The 15070-nt window shown below is 45.2% G+C and overlaps 1 protein-coding gene across 1 annotated transcript in view; it reads left to right on the forward strand.

The window, feature by feature from the left end:
• The window catches only part of map6a (microtubule-associated protein 6a), a gene marked incomplete at both ends in the record, with an annotated part of 96916 nt that overhangs the window by 56550 nt on the left and 25296 nt on the right, over positions 1-15070 (forward strand). The gene's annotated exons all lie outside the window — the stretch shown is intronic.

The raw sequence follows: 15070 nt of genomic DNA on the forward strand, positions 1-15070 counted from the left end.
GATTGATTTGTTTTTGTTTTATTTTTCTTGTATTTACATGTTCGAAATAAAGGCTTCAAATCAAATATATGATACCAGGATGGGCTGTACATACTATACTGTACATTGTGATATTATTGATCGAGTCTGTATAATGATACCACTGGTACTGTGAGGGAATAGTCACCAGACCCCCCCCCCCCCCCCCCCTCAAACAATCCCCCAGCAACCTTCCCCCCCCCCCCTCCTCCATCCAATCCAATTGTCTCTCCCACCTGGACACACCCACCTTCTATGACCTATATAGACCAGCGCTTCCCCTGTCACACGGAGCCCGTTACCTGACCCCCCCGGCCAGGGGTCTCGTCGGGTCTCTCCAGCCGATTCTCCTGGGTTGTAAAGCTAATAAACCTTATCAACTGAGTCTACCTTTGTCTGAGTAAATCCTTACTCACATTCACCCACAATTACAAAGGTAGACGCAGTTGATAAGGTTTATTAGCTTACAACCCAGGCTGGAGAGACCCGGAGAGACCCTGGCCGGAGGTCAGGTAACGAACAGGCTCCTTTTTTTTCACACTATATTTTTATTCTTATATTTTATTCTTATTATCCTGCATGTGACTCTCCTCTCCCTCTCACAGCTGCTACTGTATGACACCTACATTTACCCACAGGGATGAATAAAGATCCATCTAGATCTTATCTCATCTTAATTGTGTATTGTGTTACAAGTATACAGTACCAAGTACGCACTGACCTCTGGAACACTGGCTGTATTGTTGTCGTTATGTCCATGACCAGCAGCTATGTTACAGTCGCTCTCTCTCGCACACACACACACACACACACACACACACACACACACACACACACACACACACACACACACACACACACACACACACACACACTTACACACTGTGGTGTCATGCGAGTGCTTCGTGCCCTTGGCCTTGGACAGTGTTGTATAACCCGTCTCTCCGCCATGGTTCCTCAGCTCACTCAAGCATTAAAAGTAGACTTCAGTCTCTTATGTAATCACTCGATTACGATTTCCATCTCACTTCCTACGCCGCCGGAGAGATCTCCCTGTCCAGCATCCAACCAACCGTGCTGCATGTCGCACAACTACTACCAGCCCACCACCACATCGTCAGTTGACATTTGTGGTTTGGGGCAGGAAAGTGCCTTTTATTCAGTGCTGGTTGGAATATAACAATCTGTCACTTACAGAATGGCTTGTTTTCACATGTGCCGTTTTTGTGTACCAGAGTTTTAGAATGCTAAGATAATAATAATAATAATAATAATAATAATAATAATAATAATAATAATAATAATAATAATAATAATAATAATAATAATAATAATAATAATAATAATAATAATAATAATAATAATAATAATAATAATAATAATAATAATAGATCAAATTTATATAGCGCCTTTCATAGAACCCAAGGTCGCTTCACAATCAGGACAAAAAATAGGGCAAGGAAAATAGGGGGGGGGGGGGGGGATGAGGGAAGGTAAGGGATAATGGACATAATCTAATCTAAACTAACTGATGGGGAAAAGCCTTGGTGAAGAGGTGTGTTTTTAGAGCGGATTTGAAGGTGTCCAGGGTTGGGGCGTTGCGGATTTCGGGGGGGGAGAGAGTTCCAGAGGGTAGGGGACGCCACGCTGAAGGCTCGTCCCCAAAAGTCTGTAACCTGGTGCGAGGGATGGAGAGGAGACCTAGATCAGAGGATCGTAGGTTCCGGGATGGAGTGTACTGGTGGAGGAGATCAGACAGGTATCGGGGGGCGAGGGCATGGAGGGATTTGTAGGTGAGGAGCAGGAGTTTGAAGGTGATGCGGAACTTGACTGGAAGCCAGTGGAGGTGGATGAGGGTGGGGGTGATGTGCTGCCAGGGCTTGGTGTGAGTGAGAACCCTGGCAGCTGAGTTCTGAACATACTGGAGCCTGTGCAGGGCTTTGCTGGGTACCCCGAACAGGACTCCATTACAGTAGTCCAACCGGGAGGTGATGAATGAGTGGATCAGGGTCTCAGCCACAGAGTCTGAGAGTGAGGGTCGGAGACGGGAGATGTTTTTGAGGTGGTAGAAGGCAGACTTGGTGACGGATTTGATGTGGGAGTGAAATAAAAGTGTGGAGTCAAGGGTGACGCCCAGGTTACGGACTTCGAGAGACGGGGAGATGGAACAGCCGTCAACGTAGATAGAATAGAGACATTTCAAAGACCTTACACCTGAAAGGGTTAATGCATCACATACCATGTCCAATATTGTTTGTTTATTGTTTGTTTATTTTGGATCACCATTAGTCTTCACCATGGTAACATTAAAAACATTATCCAGCACACAAATATCTAAAACAAATATCTGCTGATGTAGCCTGCGGGCCTGGATGGTGGCTGGCTGCTGATGTGGCCTGGGCCTGGATGGTGGCTGTTGCAAAGGGTCAGATTAAACTGAATATATATATTTATTGTTTTGATATACCTTGTATATTATTTGTATATATACACGGAATATCCCTTTACCTGTGTACAAACCAGAGTAATATTCGCTCTCCTATTGGACAGCGACCCCAGGCGCCAACGACCAAGCCCCCAACGGCAAGTTCAAAGGCAACTCCGGGCATGTCGGTACATGCCCAGAGTCTGCGTAGTAATACGAGACAAGAACTGAGGTTGGCACTAGATATTCACCTTACGTATAAATACGGTGCAGGTGTAAACAGCAGTAGTCTTACCAAAACCTTAATGCCTTCACCACGAGTCAACGTGCAGTGAAGTGAGCAACCTTGCATCTAAATAGAGCATTGAGAACCGCGTGCGAATAGAATGCTAAAGTGTCAGAGTTTAACGCAGTAACGTTGAGTTCGACTTAATCTAATGTGAAGTAATAGTCGATCATTTATAGTGTATCGTGCGGCTACAGTTCTTCAGTGACCAGCATTACCATCGGTTCGTCGTGTATTTAGCTAGTGCACTTATCCAGGCTGTGCGGCCTAAATCCGTGCCCACACCCGAGGAGTCCTAGGCGAGAACCGTTGGATATGTACACAGGAGAATCTACACCGGCGACTGCAGAACCATTTCTGGTTGGATTATATTGCTTTGGGACCGTGACCACTGGAGAAGAGCACCGTTGATTCCACTGTCGTTTGGGATTTACCCCCGTGAGGATCACCACTCGGGCCCGCCTCTTGGAAGGGGCTGGCTAGCTGTCGTCAATGCTATCGAGCATATTGGATTACAACTATTGCTTTGTCTGCTGATCAAGGGAGTACATGCACCGGCTCCTGTATCTGGAGCCTCGTTATTCCTCGTTGACCCAGACTTTGTACCCGAACATTCCTCTACCCCTACCGGCCTTACACCCCGGAGGGAACCCCCCAGTGTCTCCAGCTGGTACCGGTGTGGCCCATATAATTGCTATACCACAGGTGGCGTCAGCTTAGACCCATCCTAGTATTCCTACTATTCTCATTGACTTATGCTCTTGACTGACTTTACGTATGTTCTTCGCCATACAAGCGCGAGCCTAATTCTCAATCTGTAACCTAACGTTGCTTAATAATAATAAATAACCCTCCAATAGAACTTTATGTGTCAATGCCGTATTCTTGTGTGGGTGTTCACCATATATATTCATGTACTCTATGGCCAGTAATTAAAGTACATAACTAGTAGTGGTTTAATATATCACAATCTTTAATACAGTCAGGGTATTGTAACCCCTCAGTTACAGTGGCTATAGCTGCTGATGTAGCCTGGGCCTGGATGGTGGCTGGCTGCTGATGTGGCCTGGGCCTGGATGGTGGCTATAGCTGCTGATGTGGCCTGGGCCTGGATGGTGGCTATAGCTGCTGATGTGGCCTGGGCCTGGATGGTGGCTATAGCTGCTGATGTGGCCTGGGCCTGGATGGTGGCTATAGCTGCTGATGTAGCCTGGGCCTGGATGGTGGCTATAGCTGCTGATGTAGCCAGGGTCTGGATGGTGGCTATACAGTAGCTGCTGATGTAGCCTGGTCCTGGATGGTGGCTATAGCTGCTGATGTAGCCTGGGCCTGGATGGTAGCTGGATGTTGCAGGGCCTAGCCAAGATGGTTGATGGCTGCTGCAGGGCTGGCCTGGATGGAAATTGGTTGCAGCAGTGGCCTGGCCTGGCTGTTAAGATGGGCTGCAGCAGTGGCCTGGCCTTGCAGCCAGTCCCTTGGTCTGGATTCAGCACAGCTATGGTAGTAGGCTAGTGTGAATCCACCAAATATCACAAAAGGTTTCCACAACTATGGAATTATCTGTTCATTTGACTCCTACAAGACTTCAAGTAGCACCAAGGATAACAAAAATATTAAGACTTGAAAATGTAGAAAAATTATTAAAACAAGTCAGAGACTAGCAAAGCTTGCAAAGCAAGCAGCCATTTTGGAAGCCCTTGATTCCAATGGGGAGTTAGTGTGGGGCGTGAGGTCCAATGAGGTTATGGTTAGGGTTAACCTGTTAATCTGTAGACCGTTTTCGCCTAAAGGTACATGCCTAAGTAAATGGAAGATTGCTCCATTTACATTTACATTTACATTTAGTCATTTAGCTGACGCTTTTATCCAAAGCGACTTACAAGTTCTGTACGACAAGCCATCAGGAAGGGCACAACTCTATCAGCTGAGCAACAATGTTCATCAAAGTGTTGAGTGCTACAGTGTAGGTTAGTTTATTAGGACAAGTGCATGACAGTACGGTTAGTTAGGGTTAGATTTTTTTGTTTTGTAGTTTTTTTTTTTTAATTCAGATAATGGTTGAAGAAGTGCGTCTTTAGTCGACGGCGAAAGATTGGACGTGATTCGGCTGTCCTAACTGGGGTGGGTAGTTCATTCCACCATTGTGGGGCAAGGACTAACTATTCTCCACTTCTGCAAGGTCAATTTGCATGTTCTTGGTATCTAGGAACATCTAGGGACCTGGGGGTATGTATTTCCAGTGTCAGAAATATTGTGTCTGTTACTAGTAATATTGTGTCTGTAATGAATAAATTAATTATGATTAATTATGATTTTTGATGATGATGATCAAAAATTGATACGGGTAGGAGAAAATGCTCACTGAGCTCATTCACCACCTTATTGATTGAGATTGAAAACAACAGCAAATGAACCGCGGGAAGATGATTAAACAGAAAGATTTGTAGATACAGTAATTAATGATAATCGACTTTAATTATAAATTCATATTTGACCTTGAACTTGACCTTGACCTTATTATGGCCAAATCATACATCTATGGATAGGGAAAATGCTCCTCTTTCCAATGGCAGGGTTGAATGGATTTAGTCATTTCTTGCGGTTTTTACGATAATTAGCATTTTCCGATAAATTTTTATTTCCGATAAATCGTATAAAACATCGGTAAAAATGAAAATATACACTTTGACTACTGTTTTTGATAGGGTTATTGTTGTGAAGGATCAGATTAAACCGAATATATATATTTATTTATGGATATATATTTAATAGTATTTGTATATCGTTTGATATCCCTTGTATATTCCTTGTACATATACACTGAATATCCCTTTAGTCTACTAACAGCCCATAATAGTTTCATTCTCTCATTGGACAAGAACCTGGCGCCAGCAGCCAAGCCCCTTGGTTCAAGTTCAATCGTGCCGACGAACATGTCGTTACAAGCCCGGTTCCGCGTAGGAATACGTCTGGCGAAATACGAATGGTACTATTTGTTCACAGCGCATATATATATGGCGCAAGTAAAGTAGAACTTTCTTTTTAGTCCATTAGTCCTTTACCCTCCAACCTAGTAACAGACGTGAAGCCTCACCCACGACCCACGTGTGGTGCAGTATGGCCTACTTGGCCTCAGAATAGGCATTGAGACATCGTGTGGATTAATAGTTGAATTGTCATAGTTTGGCACTATACTGTCGAGTGGGACGTATTTCTATTAAGTTAATAATAGTCTATTATGTATGGTGCATCGTTCGGTTAGAGTTATAAAGTGAGCAGTACCCCCATCGTTCCTGGCGTTATCTAGAGTCTTAACCAGGCTGGGCAGACCACGTGTGGTGCTTTCATCCGAGGAGTTCTGGGCCAGGACGAGTGGACCTGCACATTGGATTACCTTACCCGGACGACGGCGAGCCCTACACGGCTTGGATTATCTACTTGCTTTGGGTGCTTTGATTATGCCATGGATAACAGCCAACACTGCTGAGTGTTGGAACTACCCCCCGAGAGGAGTCCAGGTGAGACGGCGCTCTACCCCGAGTGAGGTCGCCTCACGTCTCTTCGTTGTGGACCGGCAGCTACCGTCTACAAGAGGGCCCAGCTGTATTCATCTGTGGACCGAGGTTCTGTGGGCACTGTGTTCAGCACTCTGAATTCTCCCAAGAAATCGTTGGCCAGATGGGATATCGCCGGCGGCTCTCCTAACCCCCCCCCCCCTACTGACTTACAACCAGCGGGACCCCCCTTTTAGTATATCCAGCTATAATCATTTAAGTACCATCGCTATAGTTCCCTAAAGAACCAGGTTGCATACTTGCTCCCTGCGTAACCAGAGATTGGACATTCAATGTTGATTTGCCTACGAATACTCATTTGCCTTACAAGTGCATTCAAATCATAAATGTCATTAAGTGAACGTTGTATATACCCTTTGCTATATAAAATATTCGATTTATACATTTGTGTGGACTTCGTTTCATGGTGGGAAAGTGTTCATCATATCTATATCATGTACTGTGTGGCCAGTAGTTAAAGTACATAATCGGTAGTGGTTTAATGATACCATACTTATCAATACAGTCAGGGAATTGTACCCCTCAGTTACAGTTATGGTCTTTACTCTTGGCTACAAATTTCTTTTATTTAAAAACATTGACCTCTTAACATCCAAGGGCCCACATGTGGACGATTCTTTGCCGACCTCTAGTGGCTCGGGTGTGCATCTCTTTTAATACAATAATAGATAGAATTAAAGCCCTATTTGTTGCCTGTCGATTGCCCTTTCAGGTGACAAAATCCGTTCAGCGGTTCTCGAGTTACATGCCGATATGTGAGGCGTGCCCCAAAGTACGCAAAAGTACACATTACCACCCCCGACTCCCGGGGCTCTAGCTCCGTCAATCATTTGGCGATCTCGAAATTCTTTGCACAGGGTTGTAGCCAATGAGTGTGGCTTTCCAATGATATGATAATTGGGGATCTAATACGGTCTCTATTGATCGATTTATGATAAAGAAAAGCAGGGTCCCCCTATAGGGGGACCTTAAGGCTTAACAGGCACAGCAACCTTTTGAGAAATTAGCCTATTTGCCATCTACCCTGGAGTTAGACAAGCAGATACATACCCAGTTCTTCTCTGTGCATGCATTAGGCTTAGGGAACAGCCGCACCGTTAGCCTAGCTTAGCGTCATTCACTTTTCAAAAAACAACAGGGCTTTTGAGGTGATGAAATCACTGCGCCCAGGCAGCAGTGGTTCAGCAAAAAAAATTCTGAGTATATATCTGCTTAGAAAACGAAAATGTCAAGTTTCTTTCTTTCTTTTCTCCACGTGGTAAATACACAGGTCACAACATGTTTACAGGAACATTTTGGAGTTGTATTTGGAGTGTATTTCGTGACTGTTGGGAACTAGGCTACACTGGCACACCTACTGTACTTCCAGTGAATGACGCTAAGCTAGGCAAACGGTGTGGCTGTTCCCTAAGCCTAATGCATGCACAGAGAAGAAAATGGTATGTATCTGCTAGTCTAACTCCAGGGTAGATGGCAAATAAGCAAATTTCCAAAAAGGTTGGCGTGTTCCTTTAAGGTTAATTTAAATGAATGGCACAGGAGAGACACTAAATGTTGCCAGCTGCAGCAGGTGACATCATGGGGACAAGAAGGGATAGGAGTTCAGCACATTGGTCACCTGCCATCGTGGCTGATTTAGTAGCCACATTTATCTGCTTTTACCAGCATCTTTCTGGTGGATGATGATAATTTCACACCCTGATTGAGATGATAGTAAATGGCATTTTGCTTGACAGTGAATAGCCTAAACATTAGTGGTTGATGGATAATTTACGTGAGTCCTTTAGATTAACCTTCTGTATTGTCACAGTAAAAGGGTTAACCCTTTGGTAGTGTGGTAGTGCAAGGTTAATAGGAGCTGATGCTCCTGCTATGCCTATTATGTTACTTAATTTTTCAATATAATTAAATGGAACTTTATAAATGTCAGGTCTCTTTATTGATGATCTGGTGACGTTATATGAAATATCAAAAGGGCATGGATAAGACTTCAATACATTTTCTGACATTTAGAAATATTGCCCTTCCTCAGCTACTTTTTCTCCCATTTTAAATTTTTTCTCCCATCCCGATTTCGTATTGTCCAATTCTACCCTCCCCTGTCTCGAACGCTGTTAGGCCATGCCTCCCACAGGTCGGCTGCAATATGGACGAAGCCTTGCATCACGTGTCCCCTCCTGTACACGAGGAGGCAGCTGTCGCATCTTTTCACCTGCACAGCGCGATCTCTCAGCGGCAAGGGTCTGAGTGGGAGGGACACGCGGCCCTCGTTGCTTCCTGATTCTGCTGTGCAGGCGCACCAACCGACCTGTAGGAGTCGCTGTCCACAACGTCCGATCCCCACCCGCCAGCTTCCCACCCCCTAATACTGCCAATTGTATTAGTATGAACGACCAGCCAAGCTGATAGAAATGCCGAGAGCTGGGCTCGAACCCAGCATCTCCTGCATTAGTGGCGAGCGCCTTGCCCACTGCGCCACTTAGCCGCCCCTTCCTCAGCTATTGTTGAAGTGCCTTTGAACAAGGCACTTGACCTCCAACTGCTCCAGCTCCTCAATGGCCAACAGTAGAATACATTCATACTGCAGATGCATCCCTGAAGTCTAAAGAAAAAGTAAAAGGTAAACAATTGTTCTGAATAAAAATAATATGTAAAATCCAGTATAATATAGTGCACCTCTATGATCTCAGGGACACATTGCCTGCTGGATAGAAACACCTCATGATCGAACATCTTCATAACTATCTTCGTAAGAACTTCGTACAAACAAATTTGCCTGAACGTGTGAAACGGTCTTCGTAAGTGGCCAAAATGTTCTCCGCTGAATGAAGAACATCACTCGTTCTTAAACTGGAACCGTGTTCTCGTACAGCTTCATTTGCATACAGAAACGCCCCGCCAGCTCCTTATAAGGAGAGGCTAAGCATTGCATCTGAAATTAGATTAGATTCAAATGTATTGTCATCATACAGCACAAGTACAATACAACATCCAACCAGAGTGCAAATCTAACAGTAAAGTGCAATATAACATACAGTACAATGCATTGGTGAGTAAATTGGTTAAAGGCTTCATTTAGGAGAAATCATGGTGATTGCGTTCACGTCTATTCCACAGACATCCTTGGAATTAAATAATTCTAATAATCATAAATACGACAATATTTGTATCATTAACAATTACGTTTTACATTTATAGTCATGACTCGAACCATTGTGATATCCGAAAATAAATAAATAAGAACTAATAGCTATAATAACTAATAACTATAGTGGATATAGCTATAGTGGAATAGACTGTATTAATATTCCATAAACCGTCTTGTTCTCTATGATATTGTTTATTGTTGGTTTTATTTATGTATTTGCGCGCACATTGTAAGAGCCAGTGGAGAAACGGCTTGGTGAGGATGCATAAGGCAGCTGCGCTCAGCGCACACACACACAAAATAAATAAAACCAACATGCATGCACATTTCATGATTTTCTTTATTTCATGATCTTAAAACCTAGTTTTAATTTGCATTTGAAAATCATGAAATAAAAAAGAGGCAATTCAGCCTCAGTGTTTGTTTACCTGTTCTTCTAATTTTACATTTAGTCATTTAGCTGACGCTTTTATCCAAAGCGACTTACAAGTTCTGTACGACAGGTCATCAGGAAGGATACAACTCTATCAGCTGAGTAACAATATTCATCAAAGTGTTGCGTGTTACAGTGTAGGTTCGTTTATTAGGACAAGTGCATGACAGTAAGGTTAGTTAGGGTTAGATTTTTTTTTCTTTTTTTCTTCTTCTTTTATTTCAGATAATGGTTGAAGAAGTGCGTCTTTAGTCGACGGCGAAAGATTGGACGGGTTTCGGCTGTCCTAACTGGGGTGGGTAGTTCATTCCACCATTGTGGGGCAAGGACTGAGAATAGGCGACTTCTCTTAGATGACCCTCCCGGAGCTTGGATAGGAGTAGGTCTAAGTCGGCCAGAAGATGCAGAGCGTAGGGGTCTTGAGGGTGTGTAGTTAGAGACCATTGACCGGAGGTAGGCGGGAGCGGTTCCCTTTGCTGCACGGTATGCTAGGTCGAGGGCCTTGAAGCGGATACGTGCAGCAATGGGGAGCCAGTGCAGGTCCCTAAGAAGTGGGGTGACATGGGCCGACTTCGGTAGGTTTGAGATCAGGCGGGCCGCTGCATTCTGAATGAGTTGAAGGCTTGGTGGCAGTGGCCGGGAGGCCAGCTAGCAGTGCGTTGCAGTAGTCGAGGCGGGAGATGACTGTTGATTGGACGAGGAGTTGGGTGGCTTCTTTTGTCAGGAAGGGGCGGATCCTTCTGACGTTTCTCAGGAGGAATCAGCAGGTTCTGGTTGTCGCTGCGATGTGAGCAGAGAAGTTCAACTGGTCGTCAAGGACAACACCAAGGTTCTTGGCGCTCGGGGACGCGGTCACAGCTGCATTCTCGACTGTGATGGAGAGGTCGGTCAGGGGGGAGGATTTGGCCGGCAGGTGGAGCAATTCTGTTTTGCTTAGGTTCAGTTTGAGGTGGTTGGTCGTCATCCAGGCGGAGATGTCGGACAGACAGGCCGAGATCCGCTCAGAGACGTGGATATCTGAGGGAGGGAAGGAGAGGAAGAGTTGAGTATCATCGGCATAACAATGTTATGAGAAGCCATGAGACGTGATAATGTTACACAGTGATTTAGTGTAGAGGGAGAAGAGAAGGGGTCCTAGGGGGCGGGTGGCCGACAGAGTCCCTCTCCATGACACTTGGTAGGAGCGGTCCTTGAGGTATGATGTCAGCCATGTCAGCGCAGATCCAGCCACTCCCATTCCTGCGAGGGCCGCGAGGAGGATATGATGGTTGACTGTGTCGAAGGCTGCAGATAGATCTAGGAGAATGTCTCCTGCCGTCACCCGCACGACGGAGGGCTGACAACGCTGTGTGCACTCTATCCGCTGAAATCATAATTTATTTGTCTATCTTTTTGCGACCCTGCAAAATCCTCTGGCAACCCACTCGGGGCCCTGTTGACACAGAAGCACTGTTTTTACCCCACATTCCATCCCTTCACGCCAACAAGAGCACCTCAGAGCTTTGAATCCAGCGGGTGTGCTGCGCTGCTGCAGCCGAAGAGCCGACTCAAGTCTTGTTAAAACTCAACTCCAGCTACAGTCTCGTTAAAACTCACCTCCAGTTACAGTCTCATTCAAACTCAACTCCAGCTACAGTCTCATTAAAACTCAACTCCTGTTACAGTCTTGTTAAAACTCAACTCCAGCTACAGTCTTGTTAAAACTCAACTCCAGCTACAGTCTCGTTAAAACTCAACTCCAGCTACAGTCTCATTAAAACTCAACTCCAGCTACAGTCTCATTAAAACTCAACTCCAGCTACAGTCTCGTTAAAACTCAACTCCAGCTACAGTCTCGTTAAAACTCAACTCCAGCTACATTCTCATTAAAACTCAACTCCAGCTACAGGTTCATTGACAGTCTCATTAAAACTCAACTCCAGCCTTTGTCTTGCTTCTTGAAATCAGAAAACACTCTACAAACTACTTAAAATGTACACCAACTATGTACATTTTAAATGAAATACATGAGACTGCTTTACGACTTCAGAGACATGTTGCATAGTCAAATTGCTGCGGCTGATCTAAATCTTTACTACAGACTACAGCTATAGAGAACACTCTTGCAGAACCAGAGGGGGGGGGGGGGGGGGGCACTGTGAGGATCTATACCCTCCAACGCTGTTTCAGGCTGCTTTTCCCCTGCCTTTAGTTTTCCATGGTTGATGGCCGATTGATTTGATGTCTTTTCACTTGATGCAGAACGGCTAATTGCTCTAATGGCGCTGTAGCACTGCAGCCTTGCCTTGTCTCCTGCTATCCACCCTGGTAATAGTGTTACCTAATGTAGTGCTTCCATTCACTGGGATACACACAGGGAACACTGGGGCCTGGGCTGCAGTACAGACACTTGACTGAGTGTGGTATACACAGTGTGCTGCACAGGGGGATGGTGTGTGTGCGTGTGTGTGTGCGTGTGTGTGTGCGTGTGCGCGTGTGTGTGTGTCTGGGGTCACAGGGGGAAGGTAGGTGGTTTGTCCTTGTCCAGGAACTGTCTTAGAATAGGGAGTCATGTGTTTTCATTAGCTGTCTTGGGATCATGGATATACAAGGAAAAAAAGGATATTTTAATCTGTTGAATGTCATGTTTGGATTATTTCAGTGTAGGATCTGGTCGCCACTGATTCTCGGCAGTGAATGTTGAATGCAAATGGACCCTCTCTGGACTGGGCATAGGGATAACAGTAATCCACAGCAGACTTTTGTTCTTATTCTCCTTTTAACAAGAACGACAAGAATGAAAACAAGTCAATGGCAATGCATGCAGCAAAAATACTGCTAATGCAGTATAATGGAATGCTGAGTGAATTCACTGCAGAGGCAACAATGTGAAAATGTAAATATGAGCGAGAGAGTAAGAGAGAGAGAGAAATCAGAAAGGTCTTTATTGTCAAGTAGTTTACGCATACAAGGGATTTGATTTGGTCTTTTTGGTGCGACATTAATGGACAGACAATTAAGGTAGAATAAAATAGAAGGTAGAATAAGATCAAATGGTATATGAACTAAATGAAAGTAGAAGCACAATAGAATAGCCCTGTGGTTGACAGGTTTTGTTTGACCATTCTCTACATTACATTAACTCCCACTATCCAACGTTCTACATGTATATATTGTAATAAATAGAATAGAATCTTTATTGTCATTGTTGGTACAACGAAATTTAGTTTGGAACATCACCACCAAATCATCACCAAATGATATAGTAGTAACATGCAACTGGAGTCCTTTATGGTGTTAGGTTTGTACGTCATCATCAACCTTAGAAATGACAGTAGGACTGGTTTAGCCTCATCATGCAGTACGTTACAGGGCAGCCTGCCCCGTGTGAATGACAGTAGGACTGGTTTAGCCTCATCATGCAGTACGTTACAGGGCAGCCTGCCCTGTGTGAATGACAGTAGGACTGGTTTAGCCTCATCATGCAGTACGTTACAGGGCAGCCTGCCCTGTGTGAATGACAGTAGGACTGGTTTAGCCTCATCATGCAGTACGTTACAGGGCAGCCTGCCCTGTGTGAATGACAGTAGGACTGGTTTAGCCTCATCATGCAGTACGTTACAGGGCAGCCTGCCCCGTGTGAATGACAGTAGGACTGGTTTAGCCTCATGCAGTACGTTACAGGGCAGCCTGCCCCGTGTGATTGACAGTAGGACTGGTTTAGCCTCATCATGCAGTACGTTACAGGGCAGCCTGCCCCGTGTGAATGACAGTAGGACTGGTTTAGCCTCATGCAGTACGTTACAGGGCAGCCTGCCCCGTGTGAATGACAGTAGGACTGGTTTAGCCTCATGCAGTACGTTACAGGGCAGCCTGCCCCGTGTGAATGACAGTAGAACTGGTTTAGCCTCATCATGCAGTACGTTACAGGGCAGCCTGCCCTGTGTGATTGACAGTAGGACTGGTTTAGCCTCATGCAGTACGTTACAGGGCAGCCTGCCCCGTGTGATTGACAGTAGGACTGGTTTAGCCTCATCATGCAGTACGTTACAGGGCAGCCTGCTCCGTGTGATTGACAGTAGGACTGGTTTAGCCTCATCATGCAGTACGTTACAGGGCAGCCTGCCCTGTGTGAATGACAGTAGGACTGGTTTAGCCTCATGCAGTACGTTACAGGGCAGCCTGCCCTGTGTGATTGACAGTAGGACTGGTTTAGCCTCATGCAGTACAGTTACAGGGCAGCCTGCCCTGTGTGAATGACAGTAGGACTGGTTTAGCCTCATGCAGTACAGTTACAGGGCAGCCTGCTCTGTGTGATTGACAGTAGGACTGGTTTAGCCTCATGCAGTACAGTTACAGGGCAGCCTGCTCTGTGTGATTGACAGTAGGACTGGTTTAGCCTCATGCAGTACAGTTACAGGGCAGCCTGCTCTGTGTGATTGACAGTAGGACTGGTTTAGCCTCATGCAGTACAGTTACAGGGCAGCCTGCTCTGTGTGATTGACAGTAGGACTGGTTTAGCCTCATGCAGTACAGTTAGGGCCCGCGTCCACCAATCTCACAAAAACACTGGCAGTGCGCCGGCAGTGCTGGCATGAAGCGCATCTTGTAGATGACAGAAAGAAATCTACAGCCATCCTTTTATCGTTTTTTCCTGCTGCGGTTTTGCACATATTATAGCATATTTTAATAACTTTATTGTATATTAATTATATATATAGTTATTGCCTGACACCACAGTTCGCCCTTTGCTTTTTATTAGCTTTTTAGTAGTGTATCGTGTAGTTATTATTATTAGTGTATTTGTGTTTTGTCGCGAATCTCAATGGCCCGTCTACTGTGGGAGACAGCCAAGACAGGCAGGCAGCTCCGGTGTCAGGTTACAAACAGAGTGGTAGATATGAATGGCTGTGATTGGTTGTCTGAAAATGAGCTCAGCGCATCGCTCTGAAAGTTCAGAAAGTTTCAACTTTCGGCCGCACAAAAAAGCTGAAAAAAGAAGCCGACTGCAGCGCATTTCCTATAGGCGGCGCATGCGGCCGCATACGCTCTCTCCCCATTGGGATACATTGAAAAAAGACGTGTGCTGTCATAAATATGAGGCAGGTGGATCCGCGCCCTTACAGGGCAGCCTGCTCTGTGTGATTGACAGTAGGACTGGTTTAGCCTCATGCAGTACAGTTACAGGGCAGCCTGCTCCGTGTGA

Source organism: Notolepis coatsorum (genome assembly GCF_963971535.1).
Source record: "Notolepis coatsorum genome assembly, chromosome: 8".
In the NCBI taxonomy this organism is placed as follows: domain Eukaryota; kingdom Metazoa; phylum Chordata; class Actinopteri; order Aulopiformes; family Paralepididae; genus Notolepis; species Notolepis coatsorum.